This window comes from Phascolarctos cinereus, unplaced genomic scaffold, assembly GCF_003287225.1.
Source record: "Phascolarctos cinereus isolate Bilbo 61053 unplaced genomic scaffold, phaCin_HiC Scaffold_5;HRSCAF=322, whole genome shotgun sequence".
NCBI lineage: Eukaryota > Metazoa > Chordata > Mammalia > Diprotodontia > Phascolarctidae > Phascolarctos > Phascolarctos cinereus.
This window is the reverse complement of record NW_027555958.1, coordinates 212,735,933-212,752,305: the sequence shown is the minus strand read 5'-3', so window position 1 is coordinate 212,752,305 and position 16,373 is coordinate 212,735,933.

The window sequence follows — 16,373 nt, the reverse complement described above, 5'->3', positions numbered from 1 at the left end:
TCTCGCCATTATAATAGTTCTTTCACGCCTCTTTTACGGGGAATAATCTACCCCATTCAATTCTCCTTCCTCCTTCTTCCAGTACAATTTTCTTTCTCAACTCTTTATTTTGTTTTATGGGGGTATCATCCCATCTAAGTCACCTTATGTCCACACACTCTGTCTATACATACATACATACATACATACATACATATATATATACATATATATTCCTTCTAATTGCTTTTATAGTAATAAAATTCTTATGAGTTGCATTATTTTATTATCCTACCACATAGAAACACAAACAGTTTAACTTTATTGAATTTCTTATGTTTTCTCTTTCTTATTTCTTTTTTACTTTTCTATGTTTCTCTTGGGTCTTGTATTTGGAGGTCAAATTTTTTATTCAGCTCTGGTCTTTTTATTAGGAATGATTGAAAGTCCTCTATTTCATTAAATATCCATTCCCACTGCCCCAAAATATTAATTGTTTCTTTTTGGCTGCTTGCAGTACTTTCTCCTGGATCAGGTAAGACCTACTATAGTGGAGGGGAAGATGGGAGGGTGGACTACAAGCAAAGCTTGAACCTTGTTCTCATTAGTATTGGCTCAAAGAGGGAATAATATATACAATTTGTTGAACATAGAAATCTATCTCATCAGAAAGGGAAATAATAGAGGAGGAGATTAAGTAAAGGAAGGGTGGGGACTGACAGAAGGGAGGGCAGATCAGGGGTGGTGGTAGACTGGCTAGGAGGGAAAGGGTGAAAGGAGAGAGACAACAGACAGTGAAAATAGAATGGATGGAAGTACACATGTAGTGATCATAACTGTAAACGTGAAGGGGATGAACTCTCCCATAATATGGAAGTGGATAGCAGAATGGATTAAAAACCAGAGTCCTACAATATGTTGTTTACAAGAAACACACTTGAAGCATAGAGATACACCTAAAAGGTAAGGGGATGGAGCAGAATCTATTATGCTTCAGCTAACGCAAAGAAAGCAGGGGTAGCAATCCTGATCTCAGACAAAGCAAAAGCAAAAAATTGATCTAATTAAAAGAGATAAGGAAGAAATCGGTATTTTGCTGAGAAGTTTCATAGACAGTAAAGTCATATCAATATTAAATATATATACACCAAATGATATAACATTTAAATTTTTAAAGGAGAAATTGAATGAACTAAATAAGGAAATTGATAATAAAACTATACTAGTAGGGGACCTCAACTTTCCCCTCTCATAACTAGATAAATCTAAACAAAAAATAAACAAGAAAGAAGTTAAGGAGGTGAATAAGATTCTGGAAAAGTTAGATAAAATAAATCTCTGGATAAAATTGAATGAGATGGAAAGGAATATACCATTTTCTCAGTAGTACCTGGCACCTACATGAAAATTGACTATGCATTAGGCCATAAAAACTTCACAACCAAATGCAGAAAAGCAAAAATAGTAAATGAATCCTTTTCAGGTCATAATGCAATAAAAATTATGTTCAATAATGGACAATGAAAATTAAATTAAAAATAGCTGTAAATTAAGTAATCTAATCCTAAAAAAAAATAGGTCAAAGAACAAATCATAGATGCCATTAATAATTTCATTAAAGAAAATGATAACAATAAGGCAACATACCAAAATTTATGAGGTGCAGCCAGTGCAGTACTTAAGGGAAAATTTATATCTCTAATTGCTTACATCGATAAAGAAAAAGAAAAAGTAGATCAATAAATTTGGCATTCAACTAAAAAAATAGAAAAAGAACACATTAAAAATCCCCAATTAAACACTAAATTGGAAAACCTGAAAATCAAAGGATGGATTAATAAATTTTGAAAGTAAGAAAATCATTGAACTAACGCATAAAGCTAGAAGATTATTTTTTATGAAAACAAAAATGATAAAATGGACAAACCATCTGTTAATTTGATTTTTAAAAAAAGGAAAACAAAAAAACCAAATTACTGTATCAAAAATGAAAGGGGTAAATTCACCACTAATGAGGAGAAAACTAAGACAATTGTTAGGAGCTATTTTGCCCGATTATATGCCAACAAATTTGAAAATCTAAATGAAATGGATGAATAGCTACAAAAATATGAATTACTCATATCAACAGAAGAAGAAATAAAATACTTAAATAATCCAATCTTAGAAAAATTAATTGAATGAGCCATAAATGAGCTTCCTCAGAAAAAATCCCCAGGACCAGCTGGATTCACAAGTGAATTCTACCAAACATTTAAAGAATAATTAATCCCAACACTATGTAAACTATTTGGAAAAATAGGCAAAGGAGTCTATCAAATTCTTTTTATGACACAAATATAGTGCTGACACCTAAACTAGGAAGAGCCATAATAGAAGGGGAAAAAAAATTATAGACCAATTTCCCAAATGAATATCGATGCAAACATTTTAAATAAAATATTAGCTAAAACTAAATACAGCAATATATCACATGAATTATACACTATGACCAGGTGAGAGCTATACCAGGAATGCAGAGCTGGTTCAATATTAGAAAAACCATCAGCATAATTGACCATATCAATAACAAAACCAACAGAAATCATATTACTATCTCAATAGATGCATAAAATACAGCACCCATTCCTATTAAAAAACACTAGAGAAGGGGCAGCTAAGTGGCACAGTGGATAGAGCACCATCCCTGGGCTGAAGAAGACCTGAGTTCAAATCCAGCCTCAGACATTTGACACTTACTAGCTGTGTGACCCTGGACAAGTCACTTAACCACATTGCCAAACCCACCCCCCCAAAAAAAAAAGAAAGAAAGAAAAAGAAAAAAAAGAAAGAAATTACCTCTGGGGCAGCTAGGTGGCACAGTGGATAGAGCACCAGATCTAGTTTCAGGTGGACTTGAGTTCAAATACGGCCTCAGACACATAACACTCACTAGCTGTGTGACTCTGGGCAAGTCACTTAAACCCAATTGCCTCACCCAAAAAAAAGTATAAATATATACATACATACATACATATATACACATGCATGCACACGCACACACACACACACACACATATATATATTTAATTTGGGCCAAAAATTCTGAGGGTCTTTCCCTCCCATATGTGTGTGTGTGTGTGTGTGTATGTATATATGTATATGGGTATATGTGTGTATATGTGTGTATGTGTGTGTGTATGTATGTATGTATGTATGTATGTATGTATGTATGTAGATTTACCTCATTTCTTACCTAGCCTTAATCACTGAGTGGTGTTGCCTCAGTCAAACTGAGACCTGTTAAAAACCTTAGGAGTGAACAGAATTCCCTGTTAGATGGCACAGTGTATCTCTATACACTGAGACTTGATTTAGGAAGACCAAAGTTCAAATCATCAGAGGCATCTGGAGCCAGAAAGACTTAGAGTTCAAATCCAGCCTCAGATTCTTACTTGCTATATGACCCTGGGCAAGTCACTTAACCTCTGTTTGCCTTAATCCACTGGAGAAGAAAATGATACACTCCTGTATCTTTGCCAAGAAAACCCAATAAGATAATATTTTGTCCATGTAGTCACAAAGAGTAGGACATGACTAAATGACTGAAAAACAACAAAGTTCAAACCTGGCCTCAGACATTAACTGTGTGACCTTGGACAATTCACTTATTCTCTGTCTCTCTCAGTTTCTTCAGTGATAAATTGGGGATTTTTTTTTATGGAGCTGTTGTGAGGATCAAATGACATGTATATCAGGTGCTGTGTGTTTCAAATTCTTCTCTAAAAATACCCAAAACATCAAAACCTGCTATCCAAAATTGTAAGTAGTCCCAAACTTCTAGGTTTCCTTACTTATGTTAAACCCTGATAGTTTTTTTTTATGTGTACCTTTTCTCTCTTCACAGATATTGAAGGCATTGATGAGCAAATGTAACCCAGGTTATGTGTGGACTGTTATATTTTGATTATTCCTGCTTTTGTCACCTATTGAGTAAATATTATTATTACTGTTTTTATCTTCTATTGAGTAAATGTTATAATTATGTTTGCTTCTTACCTTCTTGTTTAGTAAATGTGACATGTTTAAGAGCCAATGATGCTGTTGTGTCTGATTCTGTGCAAACTGAAAGCATGGCAGTAGGAGCTCAGTAGCTGCAGAGGTGAATGGTAGGATCGTATCCCTTCAATCTACTCTCCCAGAAACTAGCTGGACCTGAAAGGTAAGTACAAATTGGGGTGATTAAACCAGCATCAGCCCAGGGAGGGAGAAAGTGAGGAGAATTGGAGTTTAGAACCATGTCCAGGCTACACATATAAGTGCATTCTTCTTGGCCCTTATAATATATACCATGTCTAAGATCAAGACCCCATCATTCCTCTCTCATGCTGTAGAAATTCAAATTCCATTCTCAAATACCACCTTCTTAGCCAGCTGTTCTCTCTTACTTTCCCATCTAACTACCTCATCATTGATTAGCAACACTGATGAAAATATTACATCTGTATTTAAATCCTTAAATTTTCTGTACAATTTTTTGTAATTGTGAAAAATTACTTCCAGGTTCTTTCTGCATTTATTACTATCGGGGTTACCATAAGTGTACAGTAATTGTCAGGTGAGATGAATCTCAGGAAGCTCTCAGGCATATCCCAAGTGCATACACTGGGAAGACAGCCGACCTCCCAAATATTTATTTCAATTTGACATGTGTCCAACATATGGTTGACAGATATTTTTGCTTCCCTCTGCAAGTCTGCCTGATGTTATTCTGTAAAGTCATACTACTCTAGCTTCGGAGCTACAATGTCATGTAGTCTAATCCTCTTATTTTAAAGATGAACCCATTTCACAAATGAGTGTCCTAGAGTCCTGGAAAGGTTAAATGACTTGCCAAAGTTTGTCCAATAAGTTAATTGGAAAAAAAAAAAAGAACTGTAACTCAGATCCCCATAATTCCATTCCAGTGCTTATCTTTCCTCTAGGTTTTGCCCATAGTAAAATAGAAAGAATACTGGATTTATAGTCATAAGACCTGGATCCAAGTATTGGCTCTGCCACCTATTATTTGTATAACCTAAGGCAACTGTTAAACTCTCTGAGACTAAGTTTCTCTGTCTATAAAAAAAAAATCAGTCTTAGAGTAGATTATTTTTAAGGTCTCTTCTAGCTCTAAAGCTAAGATACCATACTCCTAATTTCTGTTGACTGATTTCAGTCTACACTAATTGCTTTCATCATAGCTTCGTTCCTTAATTCTTCACAACTGCAATAGTGCCCCTTCCAGTTTTGAAAGCTTGAATCTATCTCAGATCTACAGCAGCAGCAGCAGGGGAAGAAACATCAGGATATCAGGAATGGCAAGTGGAAACATACTTTCCCTAAATCTAGAAGTGAAAGGGACTTCTAAGGCCATCTAATCCAAGACTCTCATACTACAGATAAGCAAACTAAAGCTTAGAAAGTTTAAGTGAGTTATCCAGCGTCACATGGGTAATAAACATCAGAGGTTGGATTCAAACCCAAGTCCTTTCACTTCCACTTTCATCCATTCTTTCTCTTGTCACTTTCCCTTCAACGTTCTCAAATTCTCAGTACCACTGTAAATTATGACATTCAAATGATTATTCCTTGGAGAGGTAACTAAATGTAATAAAAAGATCATTGAACTGGCAAGAAAACTTTTAATCTAACCTCTGACTTTATTGTTGTTCAGATGTTTTATTCATGTCCAACTCTTGGTGACCCCATTTGGGGTTTTCTTGGCAAACATACTGGAATGGTTTGCCATTCTTTTCTCCAGCTTATTTTATAAATGAGGAAACTGAGGCAAACAGGGATAAGTGACTTGGCCAGAGACACACAGTTAGTAAATAAGGCTAGATTTGAACTCAGGAAGATGAGTTTTCCTGATTCCAGGCCCAGCATTCTATCCTCTGTGCCACCTAGCTGACCCTGACAATTAGCAGCAATTCACTTCATTTCCTTGAGTGAACTTTCCCCATCTACAGAAGTAAAGAGATTAGAACAGATTATATCTAATGTCCCATATAGTTCTAAAATCCGTAATAGAATAATCTTTTAGTTTTCAAAATGAAACTTCACTTTTAAGGATAATCTCATGAACTCAGAAGTCAATTTGCTAGTTGACTTTGCAGTGCATAATTTTCCAAATGAAAAGGCCAAATAATAATTTTCCTAAATGTGGAACCACAAGTGAACTTTAACTATACTTTCCTTATGCAAGCCCATGGCTGTAAAAACGTCACTTTCTGCGAGGGAGTTTCCAGTTGTTCTTACTCTGTTTACAGCAAAAGTGTCATATTTTAACATTAAGCAGGAAAGTAAGTTTCCAAATGCACTGTTCATAGCAACAAGGAACAAGGTTCAGTTTGCTAGCCAGCACATATGGTAGGTTCATTAGCTTAGAGAATAACCAATAAGAATACCTCAAGATCGGCTACACACAGAAGCTGTTGAATTCTGTGGCAGCTGCATGTATTTTTTCCAGTTTAACAAACTGTGCTAATAAGTTGGCTGAAAAGTCAATGATTCCTGGCAATTTTATTTATTGAATCAGCATATGTTTTAGTCACTTTCTAGTTTTTGTCAATGTGGTTGAACAATTAAAAAATGAGGGGAAAAATACAAGGTGACTTAGATAGTAGGGGTGGGGACTAGGGGAGTGGGACAGGAATTTATTGCACCATGAACTGAACTTTGTTTTGAACTTACTTTTGGCATCCAATTCAACAGAAATTTATTAAGTGTCTACTATGGGAAGCATATTGCATTAGGCACTCTGGGAGACATGAAGGTGAAGAACCCTCAAGAAAATTGCAAACTATCAAGGGCACAAGAGAGGTACACAAATAACTATGATACATTTTAAAATATAACTTCAGAGATGAGGGGTTTGGGGGTCCATGAGTATAGAACATTGTACATAATGTCAGGTTTTTATTTAAGGTATTTGATTGGTTTTGCCAAATATTCTTGTCTTCTTATTTATTTTTCTTTTTTTTTTTTAAAGTATTTGCTCCTAGGAATTGTTATATGGCTGTCTGGGAGAGGGAAGGGGACATATAGATGGGGAAATCTAGGCAATGTAAAAACAAAAGGTAACAAAATCTATTATAAATACAAAAGGGGGGTGAAATGAAAGAAGGTGGGAGATTACAGAGGAAAGGAAATAAGACAAATGATTTCAGAGGCAGAGTGGTGTAGTAGAAAGTGTGTTGCAAACTTGGGTTTGAATCTTGGCATTGCCACTTACTGCTTATATGATTTTGACCAAGGTCACTTTAAACTTCACTAAGCCCAAGTTTCGACATTTGTAAAAGGAAAGGGTTGGATTAAGTGGCATATAAGGTCCCTTCTAACTCTAAATCTTTGATCCAATAAAGTAGAATTTTAGTTTCTATTTTACAATATTCTCTAATAGATCTCTGATCTCATTCACAAGAGTACTTCCTATAATGACACTGATTACAGCTCATCCCCCATCCATACATACCCGTCCTCTATTAGTCTCATATATGTCCTCATAACATTTGTCAAGAGTGTTCACCCACAGGTATGTACAAGGGCAGACTGTGGCCCTCGAGGAGCATTCCCTTGGGCCCTTAGACTACAGAAAAGGGGAAGTAGAATAGGAAAATAGACATGTTTCCTCAATCTGTAATAACATGTACCATCTACACTCCATGTCCCCAAATACTAAGGGTTTTCTTTATGTTCTCTTGACATTATTTCAATGTCCATGGAACATATGGGCTATCTACTGATTAACTCTGCTTCTTGCTGCATGAACAGATTATCTTTTTTTCTAGTCAACTTGGATTTTACCTTAGGAAACAAAGAAATCCACTAATATTATTCATTAATTATAATTACCTATCATTAAGCCTTATAAAAATCTTAAGATGTGAGCATCTTTAACCTTCAATCCCCTAGCTAGTGAGCATTGGTCATATTTTTTAAGTGGGAGAAGACAAAATGAGTCTCCTAGATTCAGAGAATGTCAAGGGTAGTTTGAACCATTCGAGATCAGATAGTCTAATCCCCTTGTTTTATAGATGAGCAAAGTGAAGCCCCAAACCAGTCAGTGACGTCCCCAAGGATTTAACTCCAAGAAGGCTGCAGTACCAGCATTTGAATCCCAATCTTTTGTCTCAGTCTGCTGATCTACATCAATGCTTTCTCATGTAACAGGAGCCTGGCACTTGTGCAAAGCCCTCTGATGGTAGGTCTCTACCTTGAAATGATAGTGAGTCTCTTTCCAGAAGGGTTAAAATAATGTATAAAGGAAGTGTCTTGGAGAGACCTTGAAGTGGGTGCAGCCATTCTGTAACTTGTTTCATCTTGCTAACCGTATGGGTAGGAGAAGCCTTTCTCAATTGACTGCTTAGCTGGACACTTTCAAGGAACGCCTTGGCAGGCTTCAGCCATTCTCTTAGGTTCATTTTCTTCACCTTTCTACTCATGTTTGGACTGTGTCACTGACTGTATCAGGTAAGAGTCAGTGCTATGAGGGGAAAAGGCTTGGGCCAACATAAAGCAGTTGTGCTGCTCTGCTTTTTTTTTAACTGTTTTATAATTATGTAATCTTGTTCATAGTCAATGAATATTGTCCAAAGGCAGCAAAAAAGAGAGTAGAGGAAAACAATTCAATTTTAATGGAATCAATTTAAAATATTGTTAAGTAGATGTGGGTAGTATAAAAGTTCCATTCATTCACATTTGCTAAGTAATAATTTCATAAATAAAAAATTATAAGAAGGCAGTATGGTATAATGGGAAGAAAGCTTGAGAACAAGACCTAGATTTAAATCTTGGATCACATAATTATGAGCTCAATGTGATCCTCTGCATATGGGCTCTTTTTTTTTCCACCTACCTCTCAGGATCAGATGACTGAATTATGTAAAAATGCTTGGAAAGTCCTAAAATTCTATAAGGAGGTGAGCTGTTTTTAAAGTATTGAACTAGAAATTAAATACAGATTTTCTTTCAAATAGTTGAGAATAGCTCTTTCTCTTCCTTGAAGACAGAAGAAAATCAGGGATACCCCAAATAAAGTCTAAATATAAATGGGGAGATTTTTAAAAAGGCCGAATTTAAACATAAGGGAAATAAATTTACTGTAGGAAAAATTGTAAGTCTGATAAGAACCTTCCAAAAGTTTCCTATGAATTCATGAGAAACTAAAGGAACTCTGATTCTATAGTACTTTTAGCTCATATGGCCAACTCATCTATCAAGCATGCTTGAACTACTCTCTGCAGATAAAAGGCCAAAACAAAGCCCTAGGCTATCTTAACAGATCCTTCCCAAAATGTTTAAGTTCTATTTCTCCAGTTTTCTTAAGGTGTTAAATTATGTCATATGGATCTCTAATTGAAAACAGACTAACTCTAAGCACATACTTGGCCACCTCTGTGAAGTAAACCCCAACATTTTCAGTGAAGCCAGGAGGGCCTTACTCTCTGGCTTTTATTTAGATCACCCAGAGAGAAATAGTTTCTAAATATCCTGAGTCAAAATCTAAATTCTCTGGAGATCAGCGACCTACATAGCTAATTCCATTTCTAGCTTAGTTTTCACTTTCCTGAAAACACCTTCTCAATGCATTTATAGAACCTAAGAGATTGCATGTTCCCTATTCTAATTGTGGAATTATTTTTCCATGTCCATTCCCTCCTTTCTCTCCTTGAGCAGTATACTGCACTAGCATTTTGCCAGTTTTTATGGAAATGGTAATATGCCAAATAAATAAATATTCATGGAGCCAACAACAAATGGATACTTGTCCTAGTTTGGAAAACAATGGACCAGAAGAAAGAGGAAGATTTTTTTTAAAAGTATTTTTAAGTGCCTAATATCCCCAGGACCTGTGCTAAGCTCTTTACAAATATTATCTCACTGAATCCTCCCAACAACTCTCAGAGACAGGTGCTATTATTATCCTCATTTTATAGTTGAGGAAACTGAGGTAGAGAGAGGTTAAGTAACTTGCCCAGGGTCACACTGCTAGTAAGAGTCTAAAGTCTTCCTGACTTCAGGCTCAGTGCTCTATCCACTGTGCCACCTAGTTGCCTAGGTTGACTTTTCTATGTTAGATATCTTAAAGTGGTGGGGAGTTATGATTCTACGACATCACAGAATCATATTATTTGGAGCTCCAAAAATACCTCACAAGGCATCGAATATAGTTGCTCATACTTCACCCTTCTTCTATTAAAGTGAGAGAACATTTCATTACTATTTTCAGAAGAGGATTCAATATGCTGAACATAGATATTTTGGCCCCCGTCTCATTTTCCTCATCTGTAAATCAAGAGGGATTTCTGTGATAAAGATAGTGACATGCAAAGCTTCAGCCAAACTCAACTCCCTCTAAAACTACCAGAACAGTAAAAAATTGTATCAAATAAAATACTGGTAAAAGAGATGAATGAAAAGAAACTGCAATGAGTTAATCCCTATAAAAAAGAAACTATAACAAAGGACTAGACTTCAGAAAAAACACAAAGTGAATACAGGGTAATTTCCAGGGGTGAGGGTGCTAGTACCTGGTTGGCAGAGAGGGAATCAGCAAGAGAAGGTAGAAAAAGAGTTTGACTTTCAAGGAAGCCAGGGAATCTATGGGGAAGAGGTGAAAAAGGAGTAAATTTTCAAGGCCTGAAAAATGACTATAGAATGTCCTCCACTTCAGTTCTTTATAAGGAGAATACAATGCAGTATGACTGGAAAGATAGGGGGCAGATTGTGAAGGGCTTTAAAAGCCAAATAGGAGTTTTGCCTTTATCATAGAGAGAAGAAGGATCCATTGGAGCTCCTTAAATCAGAGAATGATATTGCCAGGGCTGTGCTTTAGAAATATCGCCTTGAGAGGTATATGAAGAATGAATTGAAGAGGAGAGAGACTAAAGACAGGGTAACCAATTAGAAAGTTGTTGTGGAGGCAGCTAGGTGGTGCAGTGGATAGAGCCCTGGCCCTGGAGTCAGGAGGACCTGAGTTCAAATCCGACCTCAGACACATAATACTTCCTGTGTGACTCTGGGCAAGTCACTTAACCTCAATTGCCTCACTAAAAAAAAAAAAAAAAAAAAAAAAACTTAAAAAAAGAAAGTTGTTGGAATAATCCAAGTGAAAAGAGATGATGACCTGAATTATTGTGATGGCTATGTGAGTGGAGAAAAGGGAACATGCAAGAGAAAGATTGTGGAGGTAGAAGAGACAAAACTTAACAATTTTAAGTTATGAAGGATGAGGACTTCAAGATTTTGTAAATGGAAGGATGATAGTTCCTTTGAAATTGGGAACAGAGGCAGAACTAAAATGGTAGATTAAAGGGAACATTCTAGCCAAACTCTCCCAGTATTCCCCTCTAAGCAACTTTAAATAACACATCAAAAAGAATTGTAAAGCAACATGACCAATAAAAGGTTGGGGTGAGACATTTTTCAAGTCCTGGACAACTTAGGTGGTAAGAAGCAGAGTTCTATAGAGGAGTAGGGACTGACTGGGAGGCCAACCTAAAGGTGAACCCAACTATGGGCCCTGGAGGCAGCAAATGGTAGAGGCAGTGGGGGTGGCAGCAGCAGTACCAGGAGCTCTCAGTGCAGAGATGGTTAAGGAACCAAACACCTGGTCAGAAAGAGATTCCAGTGGCCCCCTATGCTAGCATTGAACACAGGTCCAAGTACCATTTGGAAATTCCGTTGCCCGATACCCAGACCCGAGTCACAGTTCCAAGGCAGAGGAAAATGCTTGTGGTTGCTAGGGAGCAGGAGCCCAGGTTCCAGGGTCTTAGTCACAGGCCAGAGAGGCGTAGTTACCCTACCTGGGTAAGGACCAGAGCACAGACCAAGGGAGCATGACCACACTTTTCCCTTAATTAACAATACCTTGGAAGCACTAAAAACTTACAGGTCCCCAGAACTAGCTGTGAAAACAACAGGGTGAAAAAGTATGAAGGTTGCGACATTGATTCTCTCCACCACATACCTCCATCCCTTAACACAGGTGAGCAGAGCCCAACGCTAACATAAAGTCCAAAGTCAAAAAGCAGGCTAGAAAAAAAGGAACAAGCAACAACAACAAAAAGAACCTTTTAATAAAAAGCTGCAATGGTGACGGGCAAGCTCAAGACATAAAATAAGGAACGTGACATGGAAACATTTGCAAGCAAAGCCTCAAAGAAAAAAAATCATTTCGGATAACTGCCTAACAAGAATTCCTAGAAAAGCTTACAAGTGTTGGGGGTTTTTTGAGCAAATTTTTTTAAATCAAAAAGCAGTAGAGGAAAAATTTGGAAAGAAAGGAAATCAATGCAAGAACATTATGAAAGGAGAATTAACAGCTTGGTCAAGGAGGTACCAAAAATATTGAAGAAAATAACTCCTTAAAAACCTGGGTAAAAGAGGTACAAAACCTCAATGAAGAAAATTCCTTAAAAAATTAAAACTGGTTAAGTGGTAAATAATGACTCCGTGAGACATCAAGATGCAAGAAAAAAAAAGTCAAAAGAATGAATAAATAGAATAAAATGTGAAGTATCTCAGAAAAAAGTTGACCTGGAAAATAGACTAAGGAGAGATAATTGAAGAATTACCAGGGGTGGACCCAAGATGGTGGAGTAGAGGAAGCTGAACTCTCCCAACATTCTACTCTAAGCACATTTAAACATAAATAAATAAATTCCAGGACAGCTGAGCCAAAAAATTGTTGGTGTGAGACATTTTTCCAGCCCAAGACAACTTAGGAGGTCAGAATAAGAGGTGTGTGTCACTAGGATGAGGACTAGCCCAGAGCACACAAGGTGGCAACACCAACTATGAGTGTTGAAGACAGCTGCAACAGTAGTAGCAGAAGCTTTGGGAACCCTCATGCTAGAGACAGTAAGGGGTGGCCAGAAAGAATTAAAAGAGATCCCTGTGCTAGCGCTGGGCACAGGACTAGGCACTATTTGACATCTCCATTGCCTATACCTACTTCCTGGTTATAGTTCCAGGGTAAAGAGGAACACCTTCTGTCACAAGGCCAAAGAAGACCATGATGCCAAAACGGCTAAAATTTGCTTGTCTCAAAGGGCAGGGGTGGGGGGAAGGATGTGAGTTGGACACCTTCTCAACAAGAGTTCCTGGAAGAGCTTTTTAAAAAAATGAATGATTTTGCAAAATTAGAGTGGTAGAGGTAAAATGGGGAAAGAAATGAGAGCAATGCAAGAAAATTATGGGAAAAAAATGGTAGCTTGGAAAAAGGCACAAAAATGCTGAAGAGAATAATATACTGAAGAGTAGAATTAGGCAAATGGTAAAAGAGGTACAAAAACTAACTGAATAAAATAATTCCTTAAAAATTAGAATTAAACAGGAGGAAACTAATAACTCCATGGGACATAAAGAAAAAATAAAACAAAGTCAAAACGGTGAAAAATAGAAGAAAATGTGAAATAACTTATTGGAAATACAAATGACCTAGAAAATAGATCGAGGAGAAATAATTTAAGAATTATTGGGCTACCTGAAAGGCGTAATCAAAGAAAGGCCCTAGACATCATATTTCAAGAAATTATCAAGGAAAACTGCCCAAGTATTCAGCGGGTAAAATGGAAGTCCAAAGAATCCACTGATCACCTCCTGAAAGAATACCCAAATTAAAACTCTTGGAAATATTGTAGTCAAATTCCTGAACTGCAAGGTTAAAGAGAAAATATTTCAAGCAGCCAGAAAGGAATTATTCAAATGCAAAAGAGCCACAGTCAAAAGCACACAAGATTTAGCAGCTGCAATGCAAAAGGAGTGGAATAGTTAGAATATGATATTCCAGAAGGCAAAGGATCTAGTATTACAACCAGGAATAACCTACTCAGCAAAACTGAGTATACCTCTTCAGAGGGAAAAATGAGCATTTAGTGAAATTAGTACTATCAAGCATTTCTGATGAAAATACCACAACATTTGACTTTTAAATACAAGATTCAATGGAAATATAAAAAGATAAACATGAAAAAGAAATCATAAAAGACTCAGTAAGTTTAAACTGTTTACATTGCTACATGGGAAGATGATACATGCAACTACTAAGAACTTTATAATTATTAATGGACTTAGGACACTACATAGAGAGAGGGTTGGGAGTGAGTTGATTATATTGGGATGATTTAAAAAGAAGTGGATGGGTGCAAAAGAGCGATGCACTGGGAGAAGAAGGAAGGGAAGGGAAGAACATGGAAAATTATTCCATATAGAAGAGGTGTTTAAGGAAGAGCTTTTACAATAAAGGGGAAAATGAGAAAGGGGAAGGCAATGCTTGAAATTCACTCTCATCTGAATTGGTTCAAAGAGAAAAGAATACAGACACACACTCAATTTGGTATAGAAATTTATCTTATGAAACAGAAAAAAAGGATGGGAAGGGAATAAGAGGAAGGAGGGGGAGTGATTAAAGAGGGGGTAGATTAAAGGAGGCAGTGGTCAGTAGCAAAAAAAATGGTCAGAAGATTTTGAGGAGGGAAATGGCAAAAGAAAGAAAGAGAGAAAGAGAAAAATAAACAGAAAGAGGGTAGAGGGAAATGCACAATTAATAATCATAACCATGAATGTGAATAGGATGAATTTACCTATAAAATAGAAATGAATAGCAGAATGAATTAGAAACCAGAATCCAATAATATGATGTTTACAACACACAGAGTTAAAATAAGTGTCTAGAGCAGAATCTGCTGTGCCTCAACTGAAGTAAAAAAGACAGAGGTAATAATCATGATCTCAGACAAAACAAAAACAAAAATATGCCTAATTAAAAAAAGATAATCAGGGAAACTGCAAAGTACCGTAGACAATGCAGTAATATCAATACTAAACCTACATGCACCAAATGGCATAGCATCCAAATTCTTAAAGGAAAAGTTAAATGAGTTAGAAGAGGACATAAACAATAAAACTACATTAGTGGAGGACCCCAACTTTACCCTCACTTAACTAAATAGGAGAGAAATTATGGATACGAATAAAATATTAGAAAGGTTAGATATTACAGACCTCTGGAGAAAACTGAACAGGAATAGAAAGGAGGATACTTTTTTTCTTAGCTCCACATGGTCATTCCCAAAAATTAACCGTATATCAGGATATAAAAACCTCAAAAACAAATTCAGAAAAGCAGATATATTAAACACACCTTTTTCAGACCATAAGGCAATAAAAATTGCATTCAGTAATGGACTATGGAAACATAGATTAAAAATTACTTGGAACAAGGTAATTTAATACTAAAGAAAGAATAAGTCAAGGAACAAATTATAGAAACAATTAATTTAAAGATGATGATAATGAGACAACATTCTAAAATTTATGGGATGCAGCCAAAGCAGTACTTAGTGACAAATTTATATTTCTACATGTGTACATCAATAAAAGAGATAAAAAGCAAGTCAATCAATTGGGCATGCAGCTAAACAAAAGAAAAAACTAGAAAAATAACAAATTAAAAAGTCCCCAATCAAACACAATCCTGAGAATCTAAAGAAAGATGAATAAAATTGAAAGTTAAACTAGTACTTATATAGTGAATAAAACTAGGAGCTGGTTATATGGGAAAAAAACAATAAAATAGATAAACCATTGGTTAATTTGATTTTAAAAAAAAGAAAACCAAATTACCAATATTAATAATTGAAGGATGAAGGCACCACCAATGAAAATAAAATTAAAGCAATTGTTAAGAATAATTTTGCTTAATATATGCCAGTAAAACTGACATTGTAAGTGATATGGATAAATATTTACAAAAATATACACATTGCTCAGATTAGCAGAAGAGGAATTAAAATGCTTAAATGACTCTGTCTTAGAAAAAAAATAATGTAACAACCCAGAAATGACCTCCCTAAGAAAAAATTCACAGGACTAGATGGATTTCCAAGTGAATTTCTGCCAAACATTTAAGGAACAATTAAATTCCAACACTATACAAACTATTTGGAAAATAATAGGTAAAGAAGTAGTCCTCCAAATGCCATCTTTAACACAAATATGGTTTTCATACCTAAGACAGAGCAAATGTAGAAAAAGTAAACTATAGGATAATTTCCCTAGCGAATATTGATGCAAAAATTTTAAATAAAATACTAGCAAAGTGACTACAGCAATAAATCACAAAGATCATACACTATGGTGGGATTTGTACCAGGAATGCAGAGCTGGTTCAAAATTAGGAAAATTATAAGCATAATTGACAAAACAAAAACATTATTGTATCAAAAGATGCAGAAAAAGCTTTTGGCAAAATATAACACCCATTTCTGTTAAAAATGTAAGAAATCATAGTAATCAATGGAATCCTTCTTAACATGGGAAGTAATTAATATATAATTAAAGCCAAAAGCAACCATTATTTCTAGCAG